Source organism: Gorilla gorilla, chromosome 6, assembly GCF_029281585.2.
Source record: "Gorilla gorilla gorilla isolate KB3781 chromosome 6, NHGRI_mGorGor1-v2.1_pri, whole genome shotgun sequence".
In the NCBI taxonomy this organism is placed as follows: Eukaryota; Metazoa; Chordata; class Mammalia; order Primates; family Hominidae; genus Gorilla; species Gorilla gorilla.
Window position 1 is genome coordinate 75,194,196 of NC_073230.2, and position 23,326 is coordinate 75,217,521.

Below are 23,326 nucleotides of genomic sequence, written 5' to 3' on the forward strand. Positions count from 1 at the left end.
CCAACTGTGGAGTGAGTGAAGACCAGGACAGAACACCATAAAATGCCTCCATTTAAGAGGCCAGGAGAAGCCAGGCCTCCCCTGGGATTATAGGCACATGCCACCATGCCCAGCCAATTTTTATATTTTTTTAGTAGAGACGGGGTTTCACCATGTTGGCCAGAATGGTCTCGATCTCCTGACCTCGTGATCCACCTGCCATGGCCTCCCAAAGTGCTGGGGTTACAGGCGTGAGCCACCGCGCCCGGGGTTAACCAAACCTCTTCTTTTTTTTTTGAGATAGAGTCTTGCTCTGTTGCCCAGAGTGGAGTGCAGTGGCGTGATCTCGGCTCACTGCAACCTCCGCCTCCGAGGTTCAAGCAATTCTTCTGCCTCAGCTTCCCGAGTAGCTGGGACTACAGGAGTGTGCCACCATGCCTGGCTAAGTTTTTGTATTTTTAGTAGAGACAGGGTTTCACCGTGTTAGCCAGGATGGTCTTGCTCTCCTGACCTTGTGATCCACCCACCTTGGCCTCCCAAAGTGCTGGGATTACAGGCGTGAGCCACCGCACCCGGCCACCTCTTTCATTGTCTCTACTTTCTCCCCTTGCTTCTCAACTCCCTGCACCCTAGCTCTTGCCCAAGTGATCACCAAAAGTGTTCTTCCTTCAAGGGCCTGGTGCCTCCACACGGACAAATCCAGCGGCTGCTCCTCGGTCCTACTCCATCTGACACTGCTGATCATTCCCTCCTTAAAACTGCCTGCCCTCGGGGCTTCCATGACACCTTCTCTTTCAATTCTTTTCTGATATTTCCGACTCTCCCTTCTTCATCTCCTTCTGGATTTTCTCTTCTCCCACGAGGCTCTGGCACTCTCATGATGTTGTCTTTCATCCTCTGACCCTCCTACTGACGTCCTCACCCAGGCCTCACAATGTCAGCTACCACTACAAGCTATAACCAAGAAGTCCATGCTTTCTGGAGACAGAGAGAGGAGAAGGACCAGAGAGCAGCAGACCAGAGGTGGGGATGGGCAGTGGGGTGGGTGAGGTGGGGGAAGTGTGCGTGGTTAATGGGTATGAAAAAATAGAAAGAATGAATAAGGTCTAGTATTTGATAATCCAACAGGGTTACTATGGTCAGCAATAATTTCATTATACATTTAAAAATAACTACAAAAGTATAACTGGATATGTTTATAAGACAAAGGATAAATGCTTGAGGTGATGGCCACCCCATTTACCCTACTGTGATTATTACACATTGTATGCCTGTATTGTAATATCCCATATACTGGCCAGGCGCAGTGGCTCACACTTATAATCCCAGCACTTTGGGAGGCTGAGGCAGGCGGATCACTAGGTCAGGAGATCGAGACCATCCTGGCTAACACGGTGAAACCCTGTCTCTACTAAAAATACAAAAAAAATTATCTGGGCGTGGTGGTGGGTGCCTGCAGTCCCAGCTACTCGGGAATTTGAGGCAGGAGAATGGCTTGAACCTGGGAGACAGAGGTTGCAATGAGCTGAGATCGCACCACTGCACTCCAGCCTGCGCAACAGAGCAAGACTCCGTCTCAAGATAAAAAAAGGCATATCCCATATACCCAAAATATATACACCTATCATGTACTCAGAAAAATTTAAAAATTAAAAAACAGCCATGTCCTCATGCCATGTGACCTGAGCTTCACACATTTGTGGCCGACTGCCTGCTAGATTTCTCCACCTTGACATCTCTGACATGCCATGAACTTAACACGCCCCAGAGTGACCCTACAGCCTTCCCAACAAACCAGCTCTTCCCATTGTACTTCTCTTCTCGGTGAAGTGCCAGGCACCCAGGCCAGAAATCTGAGGGTCCTCCTTGACTCCTCCTTCACCCACTGCACATATTCAGTCACCAAGTATCAATGATTACACTTCTTTCAGGACATCTAGGCTAGGCATGGTGACTCATGCCTGTAATCCCAGCACTTTGGGAGGCAGAGGCAGGCGGATCATTTGAAGTCAGGAATTTGAGACAAGCCTGGCCAACATGGTGAAACCCTGTCTCCACTAAAAATATAAAAATTAGCCGGGCATAGTGGTGGGCGCCTGTAGTCCTAGCTACTCAGGAGGCTAAGGCAAGAGAATCTCTTGAACCCGGGAAGAGGAGATTGCAGCGAGCGAGATCGCGCCACTGCACTCCAGCTTGGGCAACAGAGCAAGACTCCAACTCAAAAAAAAAAAAAAAATGCTGGGCTTGGTGGCTCACGCCTGTAATCCCAGCACTTTGGGAGGCCAAGGCGGGCAGATCATGAGGTCAGGAGATCGAGACCATCCTGGCTAACACGGTGAAACCCCGTCTCTACTAAAAAAATACAAAAAATTAGCCAGGCATGGTGGCGGGCACCTATAGTCCCACCTACTCGGGAGGCAGAGGCAGGAGAATGGCGTGAACCCAGGAGGTGGAGCTTGCAGTGAGCCAAGATCGTGCCACTGCACTCCAGCACTTCAGCCTGGGCGATAGAGCGAGACTCCGTCTCAAAAAAAAAAAAAAAGATACCTATCCCTTCCTCACCATTTCTACAGCCCACTCCAACCTCTTGGTTAGAGGATGATGGCCTTCATCTTCAGTGGGCTGCCACTTTTTCAATCTATCTGCACTCATACAAATAAAGTCTCTTTTAAAAGACAGAAACATAGTCATCTCATTATCCTGCTTGTAATCCTCCCACTGTCCTCACAGGTTGTAGTCTGAACTTGAATTTCCTTAGTTCAGCCCCCAGAACCCTCTGAAATCTGGTCTTTGTCAGTCTCTATAGCTTTGTATGGCCCTACTTTGCACTCATATCCCAATTGAACCAAACTGCAAACACCTTACAGAAAAGCACGAGGCTACTTCCTGATCTCAGGCCCTACTTGGCACATGGTGTTTGCTGACACTTCAGTGTCTCTCCACCGTGTCCCTACCATAGCACTTCCACTGTGTTCATCTTTGTGTCCCCAACAACCAAGACAAAGCTGCCATGAGGTAAACGTAATCTGAAGCATACATGAGAGAAAGAGCTAGGGAAGCCCCGACTTGCAAAAGTTCATGGGAGAGAAAGGGGAAAATTCTGGGGAGATATGGGGCAGGACTCCACTCTCTGAAAGCAGCCAGGGTACCCAACTGCAGGCACCAGGAAACCTACAACTCATCCGTCGACTCTGAGCTTTGCTGGTCCGAAAGGAACATATTCCAAATACGTTGTCAACTCCCAAGAATAATCTGTGCCCAGAAGAGTCCCTTTTAGGGATGCAAAGTTATTTATGACCCTATCTAAGCTGGGTCTTGAAGGCAAGTCCTCTTGCTGTATTCCCGGCAGACCTAATCCCAACCCTAACACAGAGCTGTATACTTTAGGGAGGAGATGTCAGTATGAGAGCTGGGGCTACAAGCCAGGCTGCAGTTCTTTGGGAACTAGATGCCTGAAGCAAAAACTAAAATGATTAAAGAGCCAAATGCTTCAGAGGAAGTAACATGCTGTAGAAAAAAATGACACAGAGCCAGGTGCGCGGTGGCTCACGTCTGTAATCCCAGCACTTTGGGAGGCCAAGGTGGGTGGATTCTTTGAGGTCACGAGTTCAGGACTAGCCTGTCCAACATGGTGAAACTCCATCTCTACTAAAAAAAAAAAAAATTAGCCAGGCATGATGGCAGGCGCATGTAATCCCAGCTACTCAGGAGGCTGAGACAGGAGAATCACTTGAACTGGGGAGGCGGAGGTTGCAGTGAACCAAGATCACGCCATTGCACTCCAGCCTGGGCAACAAGAGCGAAACTCCATCTCGAAAAAAAGAAAAAATGACACAAGACATCGTATCACAGTGACTTGCAGTTGAGTCCCAACACTACTGTTTTGCTGAATAAGGTTATAAAGTCAAACAAAACATGGTTCCTACCCTACCCGCAAGGTCTCTCTGGTAGTGGAGGTATTTAAGCAAGTTAATAGAGCCCTGGCTTGTACTAACAGAATCAGACCCATTAAGGGCTGTTATCTTGAATCTCCTCTCCCTGAGAGAATGGCAGAGAAAAATTCTGTTGTGAATATTCAAACACCAGGATTAAAGACGCTTCAGGAGTTCCTGTTGTAAGTGTAATGTCTTAAGCTGCAACTAGCACACAATGGTCCAGGTCTTGATGGCTTTGGTCAAGCAGCTCCCTGGGTCACGGGACACTGAGGCTGTTTGAACTGCAAGGGCTGCAAGTTCCCAGAGAAGGAGCCAGGCCCAGCCACAGTGAAGAAGCCTGCCTCTCCCTCTACTGGCTGTTGGACAACAACACTGCCTGTAGCGTTTGCTCTTGGCAGTCATGGAACCAAGTAATTAATGAAAGGGTTGAGGTTAAAAGGTTTAGAAAGGCTTTTAAAAAGATTTTTGGCCAGTCGTGGTGGCTCATCCCTGTAATCCCAGCACTTTGGGAGGCTGAGGCAGGCGGATCATGAGGTCAGGAGATCGAGACCATCCTGGCTAACACAGTGAAACCCCATCTCTACTAAAAATACAAAAAATTAGCCAGGCATGGTAGCAGGTGCCTGTAGTCCCAGCTACTCGGGAGGCTGAGGCAGGAGAATGGTGTGAACCTGGGAGGCAGAGCTTGCAGTGAACCGAGATCGTGCCACTGCACTCCAGCCTGGGCGACACAGCGAGACTCCGTCTCAAAAAAAAAAAAAAGAAAAAGATTTTTAAAAATCCTCGATTTCAAGATCACAAGTGGAAAAAAGGAGTTGAAATTAATCCTTCTTGAATATTACAGTCTGCTTTAAATTTATATAGATTATGGCCAATCATGAATCAGCTTGCAAGACAATGCCTATTTATGTGTAGGTTTTTTGAACAGTCTTTGTCCATATTTATAGTGGAAAAGATGTTGGGCTTAGGAAGCAATACATCAGCCCAGACAAAGAGCTGAAAAGAGGCCTTAGAAATCAACTGTTAGGACTTCTGCTATAGGACAAGATGAAGAAAGCCCACGAAAGCCTTTCTCTCTGCACAGATTACAATGAGAAATTTTGAGACAGCTGGGCGCAGTGGCTCACACCTGTAATCCCAGCACTTTGGGAGGCTGAGGCGGCAGATCACCTGAGGTCAGGAGTTCAAGACAAGCCTGGCCAACATGGAGAAACCCCATCTCTACTAAAAATACAGAAATTAGCGCTGGTGGCATGCACCTGTAATCCCAGCTACTCAGGAGGCTGAGGTGGGAGAATCACTTGAACCCAGGAGGCAGTGGTTGCAGTGAGCCGAGACTGTGCCAATTCCCTCCAGCCTGGGCAACAGAGCGAGATTCCGTCTCAAAAAAAAAAAGAAAAAAAAGAAGAAGAAATCTCCAGACAAAATACACAAAAATATACCTGAGGACTCTGAAAAGCAAATTAAAAGCAGGTGGCCTGGGAGGGAAACAAAACCTGAGAGCCATTTGGGGTGGAGGATGAATCTGAGTTTCTTGGGGCTTTTTTCCCTCTTTTCTCTCAGGGCCTCAATCCTGGTGCAGCTGTGGTGGCCCCTATAGAAAGCTCCAACTCCAGGAGAAACCCAATCTTTCTGGCCAGGGGACTGAGAAAGGCTGGAGACCTGGGAGGAACTCACAACTCAAGGGCAGCCCCCAACCCAGGGACCAGCAGCAGGCGTAGCCCGGAAGGGAGCCCTTGCTCTCCAGAGTGCCCAAGAGTCATTTTTTCCATTTCCACTTTCCCTGCTCTGCTCCAAGGACAGCTCTAGTAACAACCACACACAGGCAGGCAGGTAAACCTTTGAGAGACATTCAGAACAACCACACACAGACGGGCAGGCAAACCTTTGAGAGAAACTCAGAACTTGTGGCTAGAGGACCAAAAAAGGGACCTCATGTGAACCAGAGTACGAGCGGGGGAGTCCCAGAGAGGAGAGCTAGAGAAGGGGACTCCTCCAAACTTGAATATCAATCAACACAAATCCTAGGTTCACCTGAGCTATTTATGTGCAGAACAGCACCAAAACAGCAAGCATGGAACAGACCCAGCACAGCAAAGACCCCGAGTGAGAAGGGAGCAAGTTCCACCGCCAGTCCAGTCCCATATGCAAAGACTCAGAGTGGCAGGGCAAAGGTTTCAAAAACCAAATGACACTGAAATCCTTGCCCCGGAAGGCAAGACCGACTTGAAGTCTGAACCTAATTGGATTGACAGCCTCCTAAAACACAAACCAGAAACTTTTAACAGGACCCAGAGTCTAAACAATATAATACTCAAATGCCCAGGATACAATCTACAATTACCTCGACCACGAAAATATGACTCATTCTCCAGGGAAAAGGTAATCAACAGATGCCAAGCCCATGATGACCCAGATGTTAAAATTATCAAGATTCTGCTACTATAACAACTGGTGGTAAAAGTAAACATTCCTGAAATGAATGGAACAATACTAGTTCTCAGGAGAGAACAGAAGTTATAACAAATAACCAAATGGAAACTTTAGAACTGAAAAATACCTGAAATGAAAAATTCACTGGTAGGCTTGATAATGGAAGATGCCAGAACAATCTGTGTGTATACAGACAGATCAACAGAAATTATCCCGTTAAGACTCTGAGGCTGCAGTGAGCCTGATCGCGCCACCGCACTTCAGCTTGGGCAACAGAGTGAAACCCTGTCTCTATTTAAAAAGAGACAGAAAAAAAGAGAGAAATTATTCCATTTGAAATATAATTTTTTTTTAAAAAAAGGAACAGAACCACAGAAACCTGTACAGCAGCATCAGAGGTCTACCAATCACCCAGGAGTGATTGGGTGATTGGAGTCTCTCTCTGTCACCCAGGCTGGAGGGCAGTGACACAGTCTCAGCTCACTGTGTTTTTGGAATTCAAGAAAAGGAGGAGAAAGAGTTTGGGACAGAAAAAATATTTCAAGAATAGTTAAAAACTTCACAAATTTAGTAAGAAACATAAATTTACATAATCAAGAAGCTCAGTAAAGATAAATTGGGGAAAAAATGCTGAAATATATCATTATCAAATTATTGCAGACCAAAGACTTGAACAATCTTTTTTCAAATTTAATTTTATTAAAAAAAATTTTCCTTAGGCTAGTCAAGTGAAGCAGTGGGAGTAGAGAGGGAATACAAAAATCTTAAAAGCAGCCAGAGGAAAATGACACATTAGGGTTAGGGTGATAGCAGATTTTTTAAAATTTTTTTTCAATTAATTATTATTATTATTATTATTATTTTCTTTTTTTGAGACAGAGTCTCACTCTGTCTCCCAGGCTGGAGTGCAGTAGCACGATCTCCGCTCACTGCAAGCTCTGCCTCCCGGGTTCATGCCATTCTCCTGCCTCAGCCTCCCAAGTAGCTGGGACTACAGGCACCCGCTACCACACCCGGCTAATTTTTTGTATTTTTAGTAGAGATGGGGTTTAATCGTGTTAGCCAGGATTGTCTCGATCTCCTGACCTTGTGATCCGCCCTCCTCAGCCTCCCAAAGTGCTGGGATTACAGGCATGAGCCACCACGACCGGCCCCCATCTCTATTTTTTAAAAAATAATTAATTGGGCCAGGCGCGGTGGCTCACGTCTGTAACCCCAGCACTTTGGGAGGTCGAAGCGGGTGGATCATGAGGTCAGGAAATCAAGACCATCCTGGCTAACACGGTGAAACCCATCTCTACTAAAAATACAAAAAATTAGCTGGGCGTGGTGGCGGGAGCCTGTAGTCCCAGCTATTCAGGAGGCTGAGGCAGGAGAATGGCGTGAACCTGGGAGGTGGAGCTTGCAGCGAGCAGAGATTGCGCCACAGCACTCCAGCCTGGGTGACAGAGCGAGACTCTGTCTTAAAAAAAAAAAAAAAAAAAAAGAGATGGGGTCTTGCTATGTTGCCCAGGCTGGTCTCAAACTCTTGGCCCCAAGTGATCCTCCTGCTTTGGTCTCCCAAAGTGTTGAGATTACAGGCATGAGCCACCACACCTGGCCTGATTACAGATTTCTAATCAGAAACTGTGACAGTCAGAAGTCACTGAAATGAGATCTTTAAAGTTCTGAAGGAAAAGACCAATCAACACAGTGAAATTATCCTTCAGGAATGAAAGAAAATAATTACATTCTTGGCTGGCGCTGTGGCTCACACCTGTAATCCCAGCACTTTGGGAGGCCGAGGCAGGCGGATCACAAGGTCAGGAGATCGAGACCATCCTGGCTAACATGGTGAAATCCGGTCTCTACTAAAAATACAAAAAATTAGCCAGGTGTGGCGGCGGGCGCCTGTAGTCCCAGCTACTTGGGAGACTGAGGCAGCAGAATGGCGTGAACCCAGGAGGCGGAGCTTGCAGTGAACCGAGATTGCACCACTGTATTCCAGCCTGGGCGACAGAGAGTGAAAGAAATGATGACATCTTGGGTAGACATAAAAGACTATTTTTGTTATCTTAAGTTCTTTAAAATATGTAAGAATATAGAAAGTAAATAGGCCAGGCACAGTGGCTCACACCTGTAATCCCAGCACTTTGGGACACAGAGGTGGGCAGATCACGAGGTCAGCAGATCGAGACCATCCTGGCAAACATGGTGAAACCCTGTCTCTACTAAAAATATAAAAATTAGCTTGGCGTGGTGGCACATGCCTGTAATCCCAGCTACTCAGGAGGCTGAGGCAGAATAGCTGGAACCAGGGAGTCCGAGGTTGCAGTGAGTCGAGATCGCACCACTGCACTCCAGCCTGGTGACAGAGTGAGACTCTGTCTCAAAAAAAGAGAAAAAAAAGAATATAGAAAGTAAATGTTAAAACACTACTAACAGTACCTAGATTTTATGTTTCAATGTATGTAGATTATATGTTATAAATACAACTATAATGTAAAGAGACCTATATACACTTACTAACTGGTCAAATATTAACTCTGGACTATAAATGGTCAGGCATGCATATTATTATCCTTACAGTAACTACTAAAAATAAAAATAAACAAAAAAGATACAGCCAAAAGACTACAAATCTTTTTAGATTTATAGATACAGAAAAAGCAAGTGACAAGATTCAACACCCAATCTCAGCAATTTGAACTTTGTAAACCTGTTGAAGGACATCCATAGAAAACCTACACTAACATCATACTTAATGGTAAAGGACTGACTGCTTCCCTTGAGATTAGGGACAAGATGAGGATGTCTGCTCTCACCACTCCTACTCAACATCGTCCTGTAGGCCCCAGCTGGGGCAATGAAATAAGAAAAAGAAAAGACATACAGATGAGAAAGAAATAAAACTCTATTTGCAGACAACATGACTGTCAGCATAGAAAATCCTAAAGAATAAACTAAAAAAGTTCCTGGAACTAATAAGTGTATTTAGCAAGGCTGGAGGGCATAAGATCCATATAAATTCAGCTATATTTCTATATCAGCAATCAAGAACTGGAAATGAGCACCATTTATAATAGCACCCAAAATTATAAAATAGGTATAAATTTTAAAAAATTTGTGCAGAACCTGTATGCTACACTGTTTCCATGGACTGGAAGGCTCACTATTGTTGTTGTTTTTTTAACCTTTGACTGATCTTAAATTATTCATATTGTTGGCCGGGCGCAGTGGCTTACGCCTATAATCCCAGCACTTTGGGAGGCCGAGGCGGGCGGATCACGAGGTCAGGAGATCGAGACCATCCTGGCTAACACAGTGAAACCCCATCTCTACTAAAAATACAAAAAATTAGCCGGGCGCGGTGGCAGGCGCCTGTAGTCCCAGCTACTCAGGAGGCTGAGGCAGGAGAATGGCATGAACCCAGGAGGTGGAGCTTGCAGTCAGCCGAGATCGCACCACTGCACTCCAGCCTAGGCAACAGAGACTCTTTCTCAAAAATAAATAAATAAATAAATAAAATTATTCATATTGTCAAGATGTCAATTCTCTGCCAAAACTGACCTATAGATATAACACAATCCCAATCAGAATCTCAGTAGGATTTGTTGCAGGTATCAACAAGTCAATTCAAAAATGTTACATAGGCCGGGCACGATGGCTCATGCCTGTAATCCTAGCACTTTGAGAGGTCGAGGCAGGGGGATCACCTGAGGTCAGGAGTTCAAGACCAGCCTGGCCAACACGGTGAAACCCCATCTCTACTAAAAATACAAAAATTGGCCGGGTGCAGTGGCTCACGCCTGTAATCCCAGCACTTTTGGAGGCTGAGGCCGGCAGATCACCTGAGGTCAGGAGTTTGAGACCACCCTGACCAACACGGTGAAATGCCATCTCTACTAAAATTACAAAAATTATCTGGGCGTGGTGGCACGTGCCTGTAATCCCTGCTACTCAGGAGGCTGAGGCAGGAGAATCGCTTGAATCCGGGAGGCAGAGGTTGCAGTGAGCAGAGATCACACCACCGTACTCCAGCCTAGGTGACAGAGCGAGACTCCATCTCAAAACAACAATAACAACAACAATAGAAATTGTGAAAGATGACACAAACAAATGGAAGCACATCCATTGAAGACTTACTAATATTAAGATGTCAATACTACCTAAAGTGATTGATATATTATTCAATGCAATCCCTATCAAAATCTCAATGGTAGGCCGGGCACGGTGGCTCACACCTGTAATCCCAGCACTTTGGGAGGCCAAGGTAGATGGATCACGAGGTCAGGAGTTCGAGACCAGCCCGGACAACATAGTGAAACCCCATCTCTACTAAAAATAAAAAAATTAGCCATGGTGGCACATGAACTCGGGAAGTAGAGGTTGCAGTGAGCCAAGATCACGCCATTATACTACAGCCTAGGTGACAGAGCGAGATTCTGTCTCAAAAAAAAAAAAAAAAACCTCATTGGCATTTTTCTCAGAAATAGGGAAATCCATCCTAAAATTCATATGAAATCCAAAGGGACCCCAAGTAGCTAAAACAATTTTGAAAAAGAAAAATAAAGTCTGAGTAGTCATACTTCCCGATTTCAAAACTTCTTGTAAAGCTATAGCAATCAAAATAGTGTAGTATTAGCAGAGAAACAGATATACAGACCAACAGAGTAGAGAGCCCAGAAAGAAAACACTTGCATATATGGTCAAATAATTTTGATAAGGAGACTAAGACCATTCAAGAGAGATGGATCATCTTTTCAGCAAATGGTACTAGAAAAACTGGATATTCACATGCAAGGGAAAGAAGGTGGATCCTTACCTTATGCTATATACAAAAATTAACTGAAAATGGATAAATATTTGCAGTGATAAGTATGCTAATTACCTTAATTTGAGCATTAAACATTATGTACATATCAAAATATGACTTTATATGCCATAAATATGCACAATTATGTCAATTAAATTTTTTAATTTAAAATTCTTTTTAATTTTTAAATAGAGGATCAAATACTTAAACATAAGACTAAAACAATAAACTTCTTAGAAGAAAGCATACAGAAAACACTTCATGACACCGAAATTTTTTTTTTTTTTTTTTTTTTTGAGACAGAGTCTCACTCTGTTGTCCAGGCTGGAGTGCAGTGGCATGATCTTGGCTCATCACAACCTCCACCTCCTGGGTTCAAGAGATTCTCCTGCCTCAGCCTCCTGAGTAGCTGGGACTACAGGCATGCGCCACCACACCCAGCTAATTTTTGTATTTTTAGTAGAGACAGGGTCTCGCCATGTTGGCCAGGCTGGTCTCGAACTCGAGAACTCAGGTGATCCGCTAACCTCGGCCTCCCAAAGTGCTGGGATTACAGGCATGAGCCACCGTGCCTAGCCATGACACTGAATTTAATAACAGTTTATTGGATCTCTGACATCAAATGCACAAGTAACAAAAGAAAAGTGACAAATTGGACTTCATTTAAAAACTTTGTGCACCACAGGACTCTACCAACAGAGTAAAAAGACAACCCACAGAATGGGAGAAAATATTTGCAAACCATATATCTACAAAAGGATTAATATCCAGAATATATATATATAAAATTCCTAAAACTGAACCAAAAAAACCTCATTCAAATTTGGGAAAAGGACCAGGTGTGGTGGCTCACATCTGTAATCCCTTTGAAAGGCTAAGGTGGGTGGATCAGTTGAGCCTAGGAATTTGAGGCCAGCCCAGGGAATGTGGAGAAACCCTGTCTGTACAAAAAATACAAAAATTAAGTGGGCATGGTGGTGGCATGCCTGTAGTCCCAGCTACTGAGGAGGCTCACCTGAGCCTGGGAAGGTCAAGGCTGCAGTGAGCCAAGATAGCACTATTGTACTTCAACCTGGGCATCAGAGTGGGACCCTGTCTCAAAAACAAAAAGAGGGAAAATGACTGGAATAGATATTCTCCAAAGAAGACATACAAATGGCTAATAAGCATGTAAAACCATGCTCAGCATCACTTATCATTACGGAAATGCAAAATAAAACCACAATAAGAGACTTCACACTTCATAGATGCTAGAGGGAGGGAGGGAAGAAGGAAGGAAATAAATGAGAAAAGTTGGCAGGGATGTGGAGAAATTGGAACTCTAGTGTACTGCTGTTAGGACTGTAAAATGGTGTAGCCAATAGAAAAAAATAGTATGGTGGTTCCGCAAAAAAGTTAAAAAAAAATATTATATGATGTATCAATTTCACTTCTGTGTACCCAAAGAACTGAAAGCAGGGTCTCACAGAGATATCTGAACCCCCATGCTCATAGCAGCATTATTCACCATAGCCAAAAGGTGGAAGGAAGTATCCATCAATGGATGTTAGAAAATCAAACTGTGGGCCAGGCGCAGTGGCTCACACCTGTAATTCCAACACTTTGGGAGGCCGACGTGGATGGATCACTTGAGGTCGGGAGCTCAAAAATAAGCCTGACCATCATGGTGAAACCCTGTCTCTACTAAAAAAATACAAAACAATTAGCCAGGCTTGGTGGCGAGTACCTGTAATCCCAGCTACTTTTGAGGCTGAGGCAGGAGAATCGCTTGAACCCAAGAGGCAGAGATGGCAGTGAGTTGAGACTGCTCCACTGCACTCCAGTCTGGGCAGCAGAGCGAGACTCCATCTCAAAAAAAAAAAAAAAGAAAGAAAGAAAAACAAAATGTGGTTTACATATAAAATGGAATATTACTCAGCCATACAAAGGAAGGAAGTTCTCATACATTATTTTTTGAGATGGAGTTTTGGTCTTGTTGCCCAGGCTGCAGTGCAATGGTGCAATCTCAGCTTACTGCAACCTCCGCCTCCTGGGTTCAAGTGATTCTCCTGCCTCAGCCTTCCAAGCAGCTGGGATTACAGGCATGCGCCACCACGCCTGGCTAATTTTGTATTTTTAGTAGAGACAGGGTTTCTCCATGTTGGTCAGGCTGGTCTCGAACTCCCAACCTCAGATGATCTGCCCACCTCAGCCTCCCAAAGTGCTGGGATTACAGGCATGAGCCACCACGCCCGGGCAAAGACATTATGCTAAATGATATAAGGACAAATACTGTGTGATCCCATTTACATGCAGTACTAAGTATAGTCAAATTCATGAAGACAGAAAATAGAATGGTCGTTGCCAGGGGCTAGGAGGAGGGGAGAATGGGTAATTTATTGATTACTGGGCACAGAGTTTCAGTTTTGCAAGATAAAATGTTCTGTGGATAGATGGCAATGATTGTACAATGTGAATTTACTTAATGCCACTGAACTGCACACTTCAATTGTTAAAATAATTTTAAAAATTAAACATTCAGATATGACTTAAAAAAAAGAAAAAAACACCGTATGGTTCCACTTGTATGAGGGAGTCAAACTCATAGAAACAAAAACCAGAACGGTGGCTGCCAGGGACAGAGGAGAAGCAACTGCAGAATTGTTTAAGGGATACAGAATTTCAGTTTTGCAAACTGAAAAGGTCTGCATATTGGTTGCAACAATTGAACTGTACACTTAGAAATGGTTAAAATGGTAATTTTTTTTGAGACAGAGTCTTGCTCTATCACCCAGGCTGGAGTGCAGTAGCGCGATCTTGGCTAACTACAACCTCCCAGGTTCGAGCAATTCTCCTACCTCAGCCTCCCGAGTAGCTGGGATTAGAGGTACCTGCCACCATGCCTGGCTAATTTTTTATTTTTAGTAGAGACAAGGTTTCATCATGTTGGCCAGGCTGGTCTTGAACTCCTGGCCTCAAATGATCCACCCGCCTCAGCCTCCCAAAGTGCTGGGATTACAGCTGTGAGCCACCACACCTGGCCTAAAATGGTAAATTTTGATATGTGTATTTATTTATATATATTTTTTGAGACAGAGTTTCACTCTTGTTGCCCAGGCTGGAGTGCAATGGCGCAATCTCAGCTCACCGCAGCATCTGCCTTTCAGGTTCAAGCGATTCTCCTCCCTCAGCTTCCCGAGTAGCTGGGATTACAGGCATGTGCCACCACACCCAGCTAATTTTGTATTTCTAGTAGAGACAGGGTTTCTCCATGTTAGTCAGGCTGGTCTCGAATTCCCAACCTCAGGTGACCCGCCTGCCTCGGGCTCCCAAAGAAATGGGATTACAGGCATGAGCCACGGCGCCCGGCTATGTTATGTGTATTTTACTACAGTTTTTAAAAAATGTTATACACCAGTACAGAAGATACACATGGAAGATTTGCACACACACACGGAAGATGTTTTGTCTTCAGAGTTCACTTGGAGAAAGAGGGTGGGAGAAGTGCATTTAGTTCATGTATTGTACTACCTGTGTGCCTGATGTAACACCAAATGGGTCCTCCAAAAGAAAGTTACTGATTATCCTAAGTGAAATGACAAAAGCTTTTGAAATTTATCAGCTCTAGAACTGACTCTAAAAAACTTGGGCTAGTTTTTTTCTCCTCTAAACTCTTGATCTATGATGTTTTCGATTTTAATAGGTTGAACTCATTCCAGACCAAGAAAAGGAACTGGACACTACAAGAACTCACAGAATATGATCAAGCCACTTTTGCCTCAAGCAAACACAAACATCAAAGGACTTCATTGATCAATTTTATAAAAAGTACTTTAACTTGTCAACCCTACTTTTCATCCAATTTGGTCTGAATTCTGGGAGTGGGGGTGATGGGATAGGTCATACAAACTGGAACTCCAAGAAAAGATTTTTAAAACCCCATTAAGTTTAGTCCTTACTCTAGAAGGGTCCCTATGTCTAACTTTTAATTGTTTCATCTACAATACTATAATCCTCCTTTAAATCCAAACTCAGCTGAATATCAATACACGGTTGCTACGAATGGCTTTCCTCAGCTATCATTTCACCATGTGTCACTCTCTTCCTACTTAAGAGGTTAACTTACTTGGTCAACTTGTGGCTTTTCATTGCTGTGAGAAATTCTCTGACAATCTCAGGACTCTGGTGTCTGCACAGTGTTTTTGATATGTATTTTCACATCTGGAAAAAGAAAAAAGCCAAACATAACACAAAGAACCCTGAATGAGAAAAAGGAAACACAATGGCTGTAATTAAAATTCTAAAATTTTGTTTTAAAAATCCTGTACAAGCTGGGTACAGTGGCTCACACCTGTAATTCCAGCACTTCGGGAGGCCAAGGTGGCCAGATTACCCAAGGTCAGGAGTTCGAGACCAGCCTGGCCAACATGGTGAAACGCCATATCTACTGAAAATACAAAAAAAAAAAGCTGGGCATGGTGGTGCATGCCTGTAATCCCGGATACTAGGGAGGCCGAGGCAGAAGAATCACTTGAACCCAGGAGGCAGAGGTTGCAATGAGCTGAGATCACACCACAGCACTCCAGCCTGGGTGACAGAGTGAGACTCTGTCTCAATAAATAAATAAATAAATAAATAAATCCTGTATAAAACAAGCAAAGAGGTGTTCAGGAGAACCAATCTTCATGTAATTGGAATTCCTGAAAGAGAAAACCAGTAGCTAGAACAGGAAGAATAAGTAATGAAATTTTAGGAGAAAACTTTTCTGATGTTAAAAAAAAAGAAAACTCACTCTGACAATTATGTTATATTTTGGACAATTTTTTTAAAGGGGGGAACCCAAAGAATAAAATAAATTGCCTTGAGTCTACATGGATATATACTAATGAATAAATAAATGGGTAAGAAGAGACAACTTTTTCTTATGGAAGAATTCTAACTCATATGACCTGGGTGCAGTGGTGCACACCTGTAATCCCAGCACTATGGGAGGCCAAGGCAGGAAGATCACTTGAGCCAGGAGTTTGAAACCAGCCTGAAGCAACAGAGCAAAATCTAGTCTCTTAAAAATATATATATATATATATAAATCTAATAAGCATAGAAGGAATGAGAAAAATTTTTAAATCACTATCAGGCAACTGTACCATAGTTATAATTACTGCAGGAAAGATCCACCAATGAATGCTAAAATTGGTGGTTAAAAGCATAAGCAAAGGGTAGGCTGTTTTCCTAGCCACAAAGCATCTCCCAAAAAATATTTTTTAATTACTGTGGTGGTTTTAACATATATCCACAAATTCTTTGATATCCCTCCCTTCAAGAGGTGAAGCTTAATCTCCCTCTTCCCCTTGAATATGGGCTGAACTTGGTGAATCCTTTCTAACATAATATGGAAATGAAGAAACAGTAGCTTTACAGTGGACAATCCAGGCAGATACTATCTTAACCAAATGACCAAAGTTAACAATAGTAGCCATAAGAAACGTCGACACTGGCCGGGCGCGGTGGCTCACACCTGTAATCCCACCACTTTGGGAGGCCGAGGCGGGCGGATCACGAGGTCAGGAGATTGAGACCATCCTGGCTAACACAGTGAAACCCCGTCTCTACTAAAAAAAATACAAAAAATTAGCCGGGCGTGGTGGCTGGCACCTGTAGTCCCAGCCACTCGGGAGGCTGAGGCAGGAGAATGGAATGAATCCAGGAGGTGAACGTTGCAGTGAGCCAAAACTGTGCCACTGCACTCCAGCCTGGGCAACAGAGAGAGACTCCATCTCAAAAAAAAAAAAAAAAAAAAAAAGAAAGAAACATCGATATCATGTACCCTGAGATATCAGGACACGAGAAGGGGAGATCACCGCTGTGGTATTCTTCCTCAAAAGCCATAGGTTCTGTGTAATCATAAGAAAACGTCAGACAATCACAAATCAAGGGACGTTCTACAAAATACTTGACCAGCCCTTCACAAGTGTCAAGGAAGACAAAGGAAGAGTAAGGACACAGAACAAATGACATTATGGGAACATGTTAACTAAATATAAAATGGTATCCTGGGCCAGGTGCGGTGGCTCACACCTGTAATCCCAGCACTTTGGGAGGCCGAGGCAGGTGGATCACAAGGTCAGGAGATCGAGGCCATCCTGGCTAACACGGTGAAACCCCGTCTCTACTAAAAATACAAAAAATTAGCCAGGTGTGGTGGCGGGCGCCTGTAGTCCCAGCTACTATCGGGAGGCTGAGGCAGGAGAATGGCGTGAACCTGGGAGGCGGAGCTTGCAGTGAGCCGAGATCACGACACTGCACTCCAGCCTGGGCGACAGAGCGAGAGAGACTCCCTCTCAAAAAAAAAAAAAAAAAAAAAAAAAAAATGGTATCCTGAACTGAATCCTGGAACTCAGAAAACAGCAGTGGGAAAACAAGGTATTCAAATAAAATTTTAGCTTAGTTTAATAGTATGTACCAATGTTAATTTCTTGGTTTTTCATGGTATAGACCATGGTTATGTAAGATGTTAACATCGGAGAAAACTATGGGAAGGGTACACAAGAACTCCCAGCACCTGTCTCTACAACTTTTATGTAAGAGAAAAATGACTGGGCGCAGTGGCTCACACCTATAATTCGAGCACTTTGGGAGCCCAAGATCGGCGGATCACCTGAGGTTGGGAGTTCGATACCAGCCTGACTAACATGGAGAAACCCCATCTCTACTAAAAATACAAAATTAGTCAGGCGAGGTGGCGCATGCCTGTAATCCCAGCTACTCAGGAGTCTGAGGCGGGACAATCACTTAAACCTGGTAGGTGGAGGTTGTGGTGAGCCGAGATCGTGCTATTGCACTCCAGCCTGGGCAACAAGAGGGAGACTCCATCTCCAAAAAAAAAAAGAAAAATGATTTCAAAATAAAAGGTGTTTTTTTTAAATTGATTTGCAATGGTCTGATATTTTCTCATGATTACACAGAATTTATGGCTTTTGAAGAAGAATACAGATATAATTTGAGAGGAATTATAATTACATATTTTGGGAAGAATCTGAAACTTGAAAAATAAACAATAGCCTTAAGTGTCTAAGTCCCCAGCACTTTGGAAAGATGCGGTGAGAAGATCCCTTGAGCCCAGGGGTTCAAGACCACCCTGGACAACAACAAAAAAATTAGCCAGGCATGGCAGTGCATACCCATATTCCCAGCTACTTGGGAAGCTGAGCTCGGAGCACCACTTGAGCCTGGGAGGTTGAGGCTGCAGTGAGCAGTGATTCCCTTTCAAGGAGAAGTGAGAGCAATCTTTTAGACTATTCCTTCTAACTTTGTAGCTGGCTAAACACTACACTTGACCAAACTCCTCCCACTTTTATAAACAGAATAAAAATCAGGTTACAGTAAAAGTATTCAAATCAGATAAAAGGCGATCTTGATTTCAGCAGCCAGTCGTTGGGAGAATAAACCCCCCTCCCTCAATGGTACTTTAGGTAGGCCTGGCAGAAGCCCAGCCTTACTTCATAGGTGATAGTGTTCAAGTTCTGTTGCCCAGAGCTGTGTTTATTCTTTCCACTTTCTTTACGCTGCTCTTTCAGATCAGTTAGTAAATGAAACACCCGGGAGGAGATACACAAAAGAAGTTTATGAATAAATTTGAGAAATATAGCTATCTAAGGTCAGTGGTTTTGAAGGATAAACAGGAAACTGTAGTACTTCCTTTCACCCGCCCATTACGCAGCTTCCAATTCTTGGATTTGAGCAAATATGAGTCCCAGAGGAATATGACATTAAAAAAATGCTCTTTTATATAAGCCAAATAATCCAAATTCATTAATTTACCTAAAATATTTCAAATATGTTCAGGTGCGGTGCCTCATGCCTGTAATCCCAGCACTTTGGGAGGCTGAGGTGGGCGGATCATGAGGTCAGGAGATCAAGACCATCCTGGCTAAAATGGTGAAACCTCATCTCTACTAAAAATACAAAAAATTAGCCAGGCATGGTGGCAGGCACCTGTAGTGCCAGCTACTAGTGAGGCTGAGGCAAGAGAATGGCGTGCACCTGGGAGGCGGAGGTTGCAGGTTGCTGAGATCACGCCACTGCACTCCAGCCTGGGCAACAGAGCAAGACTCCATCTCAAAAAAAAAAAAAAACCAATTTCAAACATTTCCTATCAATATACACATCACTAATCTCCTCTGATCTCAAAAACATACTATTTGAAAGCAAATTTTCTTAAAACAAATATTTTGTTAAAAAAGAATTCTGCTTCTCTAGTATAAAAATCTAACATAGGCCAGGTGCGGTGGTGCACACCTTTAATCCCAGCTCTTTGGGAGGCCAAGGCAGGCGGATCACGAGGTCAGGAGATCGGCACCATCCTGGCTAATACGGTGAAACCCCATCTCTACTAAAAATACAAAAAAAATTAGCCAGGCGTGGTGGCGGGCGCCTGTAGTCCCAGCTACTCGGGAGGCTGAGGCAGAAGAATGGCATGAGCCCGGGAGGTGGAGCTTGCAGTAAGCCGAGATCGTGCCACTGCACTCCAGCCTGGGCGACAGAGTGAGACTCAATCTCAAAAAAAAAAAAAAAATCTAACATAATAATTTCTTTCTGGAAAAGAAAAATTTTGAAGCAAGTGATAAGACAGAGTTTACCAAAAAAAGGGAAGGAAAAAATACTATGGATTTTTAGAAGCAAACTTTCCCCACAAGGATAAAACATGCATGCATTAGAGTGCTGGAGGCAGGGGGGAATCTCAGTCTCATTCCTGTTTTAGAGATTCTACCACAGAAGTGAAGAAAATGCAGGCTCACACACCATCACTAAATACAATGCGAGCCCTCTCATCTGCTGTTCCTTTCAGAAATAGGCATGAGATCAATGAATGCAATGTTTCCCCAATGGATAAAACACCCAAACACCTAGCAAAGTCCAAACTGGACAAGGAGGCTCCTAAAAGCCAAAGGCTTGGCCAAAAACCATTCAACCATTTCCTTCCTGTTCTAAGCTGCAACCACTTGAGACTGAGCCTTTAGAGAGGAAAGAATATGGCCAACTCTGTTTATTCTACTACCTTCTTTTCTTTTGGGGGGATGTGGAAGGGAGGCAGTTTCTTTCTTTTTGCTGTCTTCCACTCTGGGAGCTTTTTTTAGGGGACAGGGTCCCAAAGGCTGTCTCCCAGGCTAGAGTACAGTGGTCATCACTGTAACCTCAAACTCCTGGGCTGAAGCAAACCTCCCCTCTGCCTTCCAAGTAGCTAGGACCATAGTAGGTGTTTGCTACCATGCCCAGCTAATTTATTTTTTTAAGAGCTGGGGGTCTTGCTAGGTTTCCCAGGCTGATCTCTAACTCACAGCCTCAAGCAAACTTCTCTCCTTGGCCTTCCAAAGTGCTGAGATTACAGGCATGAGCCACAGCACTTAACCTACTACCTTCTAGACCTCCTCTGAGTCTTCCTGAGTTTAGACTCTAGCACATGGAAAATTCACAGTCAAGGTACAAATGGTTCTTTCTACACCTGGAGTGAGCCTATCAGATGGTTTTGCTAGTGCCAAATAGGAGGCAAAAATGCTGGAATATCTTCCGTCTTACCAATCTTTTTCCTTCTTTTCCTTTCCCTGGGAACCCCACCCTAGGCCCAAAAAATTATAAATTTGTTAATTTCTACTATTCAGAAAGGTGAGTCAACTAAACTCACTTTCAAAATAACAATGTTAATACCCAAAAGACTATTTGAAGATTAAAATAACAATGTATAAAAGCATTATAAATATATAAATATATCAAGGGTGATAATTAGGAAAAAGCATAAATATTTCAATGGGAAATTTTGCAGAAACAGCTCTAAAATAGATGCTTCTATCCTATGACTACATCCCAAATGATTATCTAGAATCTTTGAGATTTACTGAAATTTGCCTGCTCTGAATTAGTCTTCACAGCTTCCCTGAAGTACTACGTATACATATAACATATTAAGCTTAGACTATTCCAAGGTCCACTAGATGGTGCCACATGTCTTGTTTTGAAGTGGAAAATTCAACTACATCCTTTTTTTTTTTTTTTGGAGACAGAGCCTGGCTCTATTGCCCAGGCTGGAGTGCAGTGGTGCGATCTTGGCTCATTGCAACCTCCACCTCCCAGGTTCAAGTGATCCTCCTACCTCAGTTGGGATCCCAAGGAGCTGGGACTACAGGCACGTGCCACCACAGCTGGCTAATTTTTGTATTTTTAGTAAAGATGGGGTTTCACCATGTTGGCCAGCCTGGTTTCGAACTCCTGACCTCAAGTGATCCATCTGCCTCAGCCTCCCAAAGTGCTGGGATTATAGGCGTGAGCCATTGCACCTAGCCTGAATTCAGTCATTTCTAACCAAAATCAATTCAACAATCTTACAAGCAAAGGGCAAATTATCAGAGAGGAAAATGTAACAGTTCAATTTACCACGTAGTTACTGAGAAGCACAGAATCGACATCCTTCCTGAAAAAGAAAAGTAAGTTATCAGTCTGGGCTCACACCCCTTTCTGGGTATCAAATATCTGTAAAAGAATTTCCATCTGCCGGGCGCGGTGGCTCACACCTGTAATCCCAGCACTTCGGGAGGCCAAGATGGGCGAATCACATGGTCAGGAGATTGAGACCATCCTGGCTAACACAGTGAAACCCCGTCTCTACTAAAATGCAAAAAATTAGCCGGGTGTGGTGGCGGGCGCCTGTAGTCCCAGCTACTCAGGAGGCTGAGGCAGGAGGATGGCATAAACCCGGGAGGCGGAGTTTGCAGTGAGCAAAGATCACGCCACTGCACTCCAGCCTGGGCGACAGAGCGAGACTCCATCTCAATAATAATAATAATAATAATAAATTCCTGTCAAGTTGGGGGCCGGGCACGGTGGCTCACACCTGTAATCCCAGCACTTTGGGAGGCCGAAGCAGGCGGATCATGAGGTCAGGAAATCAAGACCATCCTGGCTATCGTGGTGAAACCCCGTTTCTACAATCAATCAATCAATCAATAAAATACAAAAAAGAATCAGCCGGGCGTGGTGGCAGGTGCCTGTAGTCCCAGCTACTCGGGAGGCTGAGGCAGGAGAATGGCATGAACCGGGGAGGCGGAGCTTGCAGTGAGCCGAGATCGCGACACTGCACTCCAGCCTGGGCGACACAGAGAGACTCTGTCTCAAAAAAAAAAGAATTCCTGTCAAGATGTAGTAGTCCGCTTTTAGAATTTGGGGACTACCACCCAAAACTGAAACTGAGAAATGTCTTAAGTCCAACATGGTTTAGCTAGCTGTGGGCAATTTCAGAGCAGACTTGGGAACAAAGTGCTGTCCCATCCCACAGCCATGTCCTCTCCCCATTATTATCTGCCTCCCATCAGCTATTGACATCTTGGGCAGCCACGTCCTCCTGCTGAATCAACAGAAATGGCCCACTTAACACCAATGTCACCACTGGGAATTCCAACCATGGGCAAGTATCCTGCCAAATATCCACCATGCTTCCAGCGTGTTCACCACCTACATCAACTCAACAGGTACAGTCAGGGTGGCAAGCAGTGGCCAAAAGCCTGGTTCCCTGTGTAACAGTTAATCCAGGCAATATGCCATCTTTCCTGAGTGAAGAAACAACAATGTGACGTATATTAAATCACAATCGATCCACTCTACAATAGCATATCAGAAAGCATTGTTTTCAGCAGTCTGGAGGCAGTGGAGTATGACAAAGAATATAGTTTTGAAATCAGATTTGGGTTCACATTCTAGCTCTGCCATTTATATGCTGTGAGAGTTTTAGTTAATTACTCCCTAAGTTTTCCTTCTAAACTAAAAATGGGATGAAACTAGTATCTAAAAGTGTGGCCTGGATTTCAATCCAGCTCTTGCATTCTTTGGCTATGTGAATCTGGGCAAGTTACTTAATCTCATTATGCTTAAATGTCCTATCTATCAAATGGCAATTATAGTATCAACCTTGTAAGACTGTTCACAGGGTTCACTGGAAACATGTAAAATACCCGGAACATATTAAGTGCTCAATAAGCACCAACGTTATCATTACTACTACCTGTGCAACTACCACTACCACCAGCTCCTCCTACCTCATCAAACTGTTATGATGAAGTGAGACAACAAATTTTAAAAGTTTAGCACAGTTGTTGGTACTTGTATTAACATCTCCATAATGGAAGGTTATTATTTTTAAAAGATATTATCTCAGTTA

General features: G+C 43.9%; 1 protein-coding gene across 2 annotated transcripts in view; it reads right to left on the reverse strand.

Moving 5' to 3' along the window:
• GUSB (glucuronidase beta) overlaps positions 1-23,326 on the reverse strand; it is an 87,248-nt gene that overhangs the window by 52,722 nt on the left and 11,200 nt on the right. For both annotated transcript variants that reach the window (XM_063708576.1, XM_055346959.2), the window contains exon 3: positions 15,248-15,342. The gene's annotated coding sequence lies outside the window, so the exon portion shown is untranslated. The remainder of the gene's footprint in view (positions 1-15,247; positions 15,343-23,326) is intronic.